This window comes from Furipterus horrens, unplaced genomic scaffold (genome assembly GCF_987537825.1).
Source record: "Furipterus horrens unplaced genomic scaffold, mFurHor1.1.pri manual_scaffold_11, whole genome shotgun sequence".
NCBI lineage: Eukaryota > Metazoa > Chordata > Mammalia > Chiroptera > Furipteridae > Furipterus > Furipterus horrens.
This window is the reverse complement of record NW_028327181.1, coordinates 83,170,736-83,177,229: the sequence shown is the minus strand read 5'-3', so window position 1 is coordinate 83,177,229 and position 6,494 is coordinate 83,170,736. Positions and strand designations below refer to the sequence as shown.

Genomic DNA, 6,494 nt, shown 5'->3' with positions numbered 1-6,494 from the left:
TTTAACTAGACTTGGGGGTATATTACAGAGGAATAAGAGACTTATGTGTTTGGGCCTCTGTAGAAGTGCGTTGACCAGGCTGCTGGGAGCCGATGTGGTTGTGTTAGTGAAGGGAGTCCCAGTGAGAGAACCTAGGTATGCAGGCGGGCCTCACAGAGGGCGGGCTGGCAGAGATGGGAACAGCCGTCTCCTCCTTCTTGAAAACTTCTCTGTTCAAACCCAAAGAGGATTTAGCTTCTCCTTTGTTTTTATAAGGCTAAATGTAAGTGGCATCATACACTATTTGTCCTGGCCTTGCTCACTTAGCACAGTGCTTTCAAGCTTCACCTAGGTTGTAGCATCAGCAGTTTTGTGTTTTAACGTACAGAGTGCTGTGGTTTTTATTCACTGATAAACTAGAAGTCCATTATTAGATGTTTCCCTTGTATGCTTCATTGTTTACTAGTAAACAAAGCCCTGGTAAAGGTGGGCTCACCTAGTCCTCCGACTGAGATCCATCTTCATCTCGACTAATTTGGAAGTGACGACGTTCCTAAGTCTCCTTGTCAGATGCAACGATGTGAAGCCGAGCACGAAGACTGTTCTCCATAAGGTATTTCTTGGCAAGATATTCCAAATATCTTTTAGAGAATTGTTTCTCAGGAACGACTGCGATTTTATTCTTAAAGCATTCAGTGTGAACAATGTTCCCAAGATTTCCAGTTTTTCCATTGACTTTATTTAGCCTTCTCCCGTGGAAACAGTTCAAAATTTGCGGAACCAAAAATTCCATCTTCTACTGGATGAGGAAGGTCCAAACCCAAGTTCCAGGTTGTCTTCTTAGGCTTCTTGACTTCCGGCACCACCTTGCACGTAGTCCGTGAGCATCAGCAATTTTGAAAGCGCTCCAGTGACTGCAACGTGTAGGCAGAGCTGACACCCACTCATCTTGTTCACCCCCCTCTTTACCCCAGATGAGAATATGGGGGTTCAGAGAGAGGAAGTGACGTTCATTTATCCGCCATTCATGGAGCATGTATTTGCCAGCCACCTACCCTGTTCCAGGGCCCGTGCTGGGTACAGCAAGGTTTGGTCAAGGCCCCATGTATCGGAACTCCGAACTTGTATTTGAACTCCCTGGGAAGCTTCACAGGTTCCCCTGTTACAATACACCCTGTACCTTGTGTTTGAAAAAGTTCAAATTTCAATAGCAGTAAAATAAGATTTTCCATTCTGGGGTGATTTGGAGAACCAATTTTTAATATGCTTTTATTTAGACTTCTATTTAGAATCATTTTATTTTCTCTAATTATAATCAAAGTTGAATATAGTAAACAAGAATCAAGCCAAACTATTAATTTAGTTGGGAATAGCTGATTTACAATAACTTTAATTTACCCTCTATACCAAAAACTACCTGGTAAATTAAAAAAAATTAAAAATGTCAGAAAGTCCTTAAAATGCTATTTCTTTACAAGATGCATGGAAAAATTTCAGCCTTCAATTTCATTTCATCTGGTCATGGGACAAATTCACAAAATTAATGCCTGAGGCCATGAAATTGTAACCTTATTTTAAAGTATATAATAGCAATCTCCCTTACATGTATTCAGTGCGTAATAAAAAGCAGCCAATAAAGTCCAAAAAACATTTTTAAAAAGCAAATAAAAGAAACACTTCATATTTCTTTGAAGATAAAATAATGAATCCATTTCACTGGGTTTTTTTGTGGTAAAATTTTTTATCATGGTAAAGGATACATGACATAAAATTTGCTGTTTTAATGATTTTAAAATATGCAATTCAATAGTATTAAGTACATTCACAATGTTGTGTTCACCATCACCACTATCTATTTTCAGAACTTTTTCATCATTCCAGACAGAAATTTTATGCTGATTAAACAACAACTTCTTATTTCTCCTTCCCTGCAGTTCCTGGTAATCTCTTTTATATTTTCTGTCTTTATGAATTTGTCCTTTCTGAGTACCTCCTATAAATGGAATCATACAATGTATGTCCTTTGTATCTGTCTTACATCACTTAGCATAATGTTCTCAAGGTTCATGCATATTGTAGCATGTGTCCTTATTAAGACTAAATAATATTCTTTTGTATGTATATACCACATTCTGTTTATTCATTTATTTGTGGATGGACATTGTGAGGATATTTCTATTTTTTGGCTATTGTGAATAATGCTGCTATGAATGTGGGTATAGAAATATTATATCTATTTGAATCCCTGCTTTTGATTCTTTTGGGTATATACCTAAATGTGAAATTACTGCATCATATGGTAATTCTATGTTACTTTTTTTTTTTTTGAGGAACTGCCCTAGTGTTTTCCACAGCAACTGCACCATTTTACATTCCCATCATCAATGCACAAGAGTTCCATTTTTTAACGTCCTCCCCAACTTAAGTAAAATTTTAACCTTTATTTATATAACCCTTGATCTTAAATGTTTTTCTAACCCCCTCATCTTTAAATATTTTGCATTTCTAGGTTGCATGGTCCTTTCTCAGTTCAACATAAATGTTTTAATTTTTATTCTACGTTAAGCATAAACCTCCTTTGCCCTGATTGGTGTGGCTCAGTTGGTTGGGTGTTGTTCTGCAAAGCTAAAGGTCACCACTTTGATTCCTGGTCAGGGCAGATGCGTAGGTTGTAAGTTCGGTCCCCAGTCTCATAGGAGAGGCAACCAATTGATGTTTTTCTCACATCGATGTTTCTCTCCGTCTCTTTCTCCCTCCTTTCCCCTCTGAAAAAAAGCAGTATGTTCTCACTAAAAACTTATGATTCATGTAATTCATATTTCTCCAGGTTACACTAAGTTGAGAGTATTGATGCAGTCACATTAATAGTAATAGCTGAAATTTTACTGCCTCTGGTTGTCTCTTGTTCCCAGGCCAATCTGCCTCCCTCCTGTCCTGCCAGAGGTGTTCGTTCCTGAAAGTTTTCAGTAAGTCTCCGCATGAGCTGTTGTAGTAACCAGGAAAGCCACTCGAGGGCAGTAGATCTCTTTCACCCCTAACCCCAGCCCTGGACAGGATGCTGCCCTGTGTGGCCAAGAACATTTCTGAAGCAGCAAATTCTCCAAGTGCTGCGTGGCAACTATTCAGAAATGGGACTATCCCTCCTCCAAACTTTTGGCCACACTTTGTCACCGGGGCATCGTAGAGTGCCATGCAAAAACTCAATCCCAAGTCTGAATCCAAGATTAATAACTGATTGAGAAAATGAAAAAAAAAGGTCTTGACAGCTAATAGCTGGCCATAGAGTGTGTCTGATTTGGCAGCCTGGTCCATAAATCCATGTAACTGACATGGCTGCTAGGATCCTGTGCAGCGGGAGAGGAATGACTTTCCAAAGGACAGGACAGGAGAAGATTCCTCTATACCTCCCCTCCCCCAAAAGTAACAATGGCCACTTACATGAGATTTTCCCCTAGGAGTCAAATTTTTTCCTTCTATAGGAAACTAAATAAAATCCAATGGTTTTAAGAAGAGCATACTTGAGGAAACTGTCACCTTGAGGTGATGGATGGCTTAATTAGAATTTTAAAAAAGAAAAAACTCAACCCACAGCATTATCCAAATTCCTGGAGGTATAATATTCTTGTTTTCTAGAAGATATTTGTATTTTTAATTTGCAAGGAAATGGTGGCCAGTTTCTAGTATGAAACTGAAGCTATATCTTTATCCAGACAACTTCACATAGAGAGGCACACCTTGGAGATGAATACAGATATCAAATTCTTCTTATACAAACATGCCTAACATTGTACCTATATTCACTAGTCATGATATTCTCACAGCCCTAGGTGCTTCAAATCAGATGTGGGCTCTTCCTCTTTTTAAAAATGTCTCCCTTGGCGTACTTTATTACAACTCCAGGACTTGATCTGACCAAAACACATTCTATTCAGCTTGCTTAGTAAATAATCTTTCTTGTTTCTGTCAGAACTTGCATGACTCCCAACTTCTATATCCTCTGTCTCCCCACAGATACCAACTATCTGCTCTTTTAAATAAGTCTTAGCCTTTGAAAGGCACTCTTGCCTCCTGCCCATCAGCCAAAAACTTGGCACACGAAGTCATACTCCCCGCTAAACCAGCTCTGACCCCCTGCTCCAACAACTGGAGCTTCTGTCTTTTCTCCAAGACCACACTTCCTGGTAATCAAATCTCCTATTTCTCTGTCTGTTCCCTTTGCCTGGATCCCTGACTTAGGAACCTGCTGAGAACCACACTTTCTCTATTGCTAGAGGCGCTGCCTTCTTCTTAGCCTGCCAGCGACTAAAGGTATGCCAGCGTAACCTCAGCCCAAATACCTACAGATGGGTGACTCTCAGTATTTGGAAACCTTTGCAGAAAAGCATTCACCGCGTACCATCTGAGATCTTCCAACTTAGTGCTGGGCCCAGGCTTTCTTAGATTGTCGCCTCTTACTGTACCTTCCAGAGATAAACTTAGTTCCAGGAACTGTATCTCTCTCTGTACCCCTCTCTGCCTCATGGGCGGAACCCACTTCTATCCAGTTCTTGCCCTTCTCTACAAGTCTGAGGAGAATAAGATTATTTCCTGTCCTGTGGCATTTTCTTAATATCCTGAGTTTTATTTCATGAAAAGGTACTCTTTAAGAACAATTTTATTGAGAGCTGGGAGAGAAGGGCCAAGCTATATTGTAGTAATTTTTACATTTCTTTTGTGCTGCTCTTGTAAGAATAGTTTAACTTCCCTTACCATTCTGGATTTTGTAGTTTTTGTCTCTCCAGCATCCTTAGTGTTGGGGCACTAACCTTTCCTGTTTATGGGACTTTGAGTCACAGTACTCTGACAGCATTGGCCTGTGTGGTGGGCCCAAGACCAGGATCTGGCCCATTAGATCCCCTCCCCCTGACCAGCATGATTGGTTCCAAGGTTATGACCTAACCAAGCATGGCCAATCAGAAATCTTCCCTAGGATGTGATACATACAAGTTTAGAGAGAGAAATGGGGTGGTTATGCTGTGATGTAGGCCTGGGGCTACTGGAGCTATCCCACCAGGTGGAGAAAGGCTGAAGGCCCCAAGAATGAAGATTTGAGGTCAGAGAATGAAGCCAAGCCAACTAGAGATGAGAAACAAAAGGCAGAAACTTTTAATTTTAACACATGCTCCTGTTCTTCCAAGTATGTGAGTCAAATAAACTGCTTTTTTTCCCCCTTAGACTAGTTTGAGTTGAATTTTTGTCTTTATAATTAGGAGTCCTGACTCATAAAACAGTATTTCAAGATATGCTGATATCTAACCAAAACCCATCTGCTGGAGGTCTGGAGGCTCGTCTCTCCCCTCTTTCCCCCTTCCAATCCGAAGCCATTGGAAAGCAGATCTAGGGAGGGTTTCTTTGAAAACTGTTTGGAGTAATGTGATTTTGGTCTCAGGCTAAATTAGGGCTTCCCTAATTCCTCTCTTCTCTAGTTCTTCCAACCCATCTTTAGAGAGTGCTGGGTCTGTAAGGAAGATGCCCCTGGGGCCAGCAGTGCATAGGGTCAGGACCCGCCTCATGAACCCCATCACCAGCAGGACAGCGTGTCAGCGAGAGTTGGTGGTGTAAGCCTCTGGGCTTCGCTCAGTGCAGTACTCCTGCTTCCCAAGGCTTGTCCTGATGTCACTAATCACAGAAGTCACTCTTCCATGGGGTGCAGAAAACAATGGTGACCTCAGAGAATAAATTTCTACACGTCTTTCTCCTCCCCCTCCTCCCTGGGTTGCTATCTCCTTCCCTCTGGTCTTAGCACCCCACCTTAGTTCCTTCCAGATTTTTCATAGTACCTTACCCAAGGGGTTGGCATACAGCTCAGAATGGACCAATCAGAGCCCATTTCTCAACATCCTGAATGGAACTCAAGCCTTCCATGTCCCCTTCCTCGGGTAATGCCTCTTTGAGGCCTCATACGGCTGCTGCCCAAATGGAATGCTTTTCCATTTTTGACTGGCTTTTTGGCTTTCTTTAGACCTCAAATATGACTTCTTCAACTTTCGGATGAGCTCCGGCAACGTCGTGCCTGCCAGTTCCATTAAGCTGGGACTCCCACCGTGATCTCCATCGCAGCCACTGGTTTCACAACACGCAGGCAGGACCGCTGTGTTTTAAATGGGGACTGATGAGACAAGGAAATGGAATAATACATTTACAGCTAAAAATGGAAGCGAAGGATTACATTGAAATGTCTTTTTAAAATATAGTGTAAGAGGCCCCGGCTGCTGTGGCTCAGTGGATTGAGCGTCGGCCTGTGAGCTAAGTGTTGCTTGTTCGATTCCCAGTCAGGGCACATGACTAGGTTGCACATCAGGTCCCCAGTTGGGGGCATGAATGAGAGGCAACCACACAGTGATGTTTCTCTCCCTCTCTTTCTCCTTTCCCCTCTCTCTAAAAATAAATAAATAAACAAATAAATAAATTATAAAAAAGAAAAATATATATATACTGTAAGAGGAAAAGTGTTCCAAACCTGGACTGGGAAGACA

At 41.4% G+C, this 6,494-nt stretch overlaps 1 pseudogene; it reads right to left on the bottom strand.

Annotated features, from left to right (window-relative positions):
* Positions 1–475: 475 nt before the first annotated feature.
* On the bottom strand, positions 476–4,083 carry LOC149998646 (ribosomal protein eL22-like 1 pseudogene; annotated as a pseudogene).
* Between the last annotated feature and the right edge of the window lie 2,411 nt (positions 4,084–6,494).